The following is a 666-nucleotide window of genomic DNA, read 5'->3' as shown; positions in this document are numbered from 1 at the left end:
CGCCAACCGCTCTAGCATCTCATCGATGAAAGGCAGAGGGAAATGGTCTTTCTTTGTTGCAGCGTTTAGTTTCCGATAGTCAATACACATCCTCCATCCCGTGACGGTTCGTTATGGGATAAGCTCGTATTTGTTATTCTACACTACCGTCATTCCTCCCTTTTTGGGAACCACTTGGAAGGGACTAACCCAGTCGCTATGTGGTACGGGATAAATGATCCTGGCATGAAAAAGTTTGAGGACTTCCTTTTTCACGACTTCCCGCATCGCATTGTTGAGCCTTCTTTGGGGTTCACGTGTGGGTGTACTAGAAGGGTCAATGGGAATACGATGGGTACAAAGTGTTGGGCTTATCCCCTTAAGATCTTGCAAGGAATACCCAAAAACCAATCTATGTTTCTCTAGAATGGCGATGAGTTTGGTTGTCTCCTCTTCATTTAGCTTATCGCTAATAATGACAGGAGTTTGCGTGTCGCCATTCAGGAAGACATAGCGTAGGCCAGCGGGTAGAGGCTTAAGCTCAACTGGAGGTCGTGTCGGTACTTCCTCTTTAGGAAGGTCTATGGTTTCTCCTAGGTCGTCCTCCTCATCTATAAAGAGTTTGGCATCTTTTTCTAAGGACGATTCTAGGGTATCGAAAGGTTCGACCGACATAACTTCCATGGG

Source organism: Miscanthus floridulus, chromosome 14 (assembly GCF_019320115.1).
Source record: "Miscanthus floridulus cultivar M001 chromosome 14, ASM1932011v1, whole genome shotgun sequence".
NCBI lineage: Eukaryota > Viridiplantae > Streptophyta > Magnoliopsida > Poales > Poaceae > Miscanthus > Miscanthus floridulus.
This window is presented reverse-complemented; position numbering follows the sequence as displayed.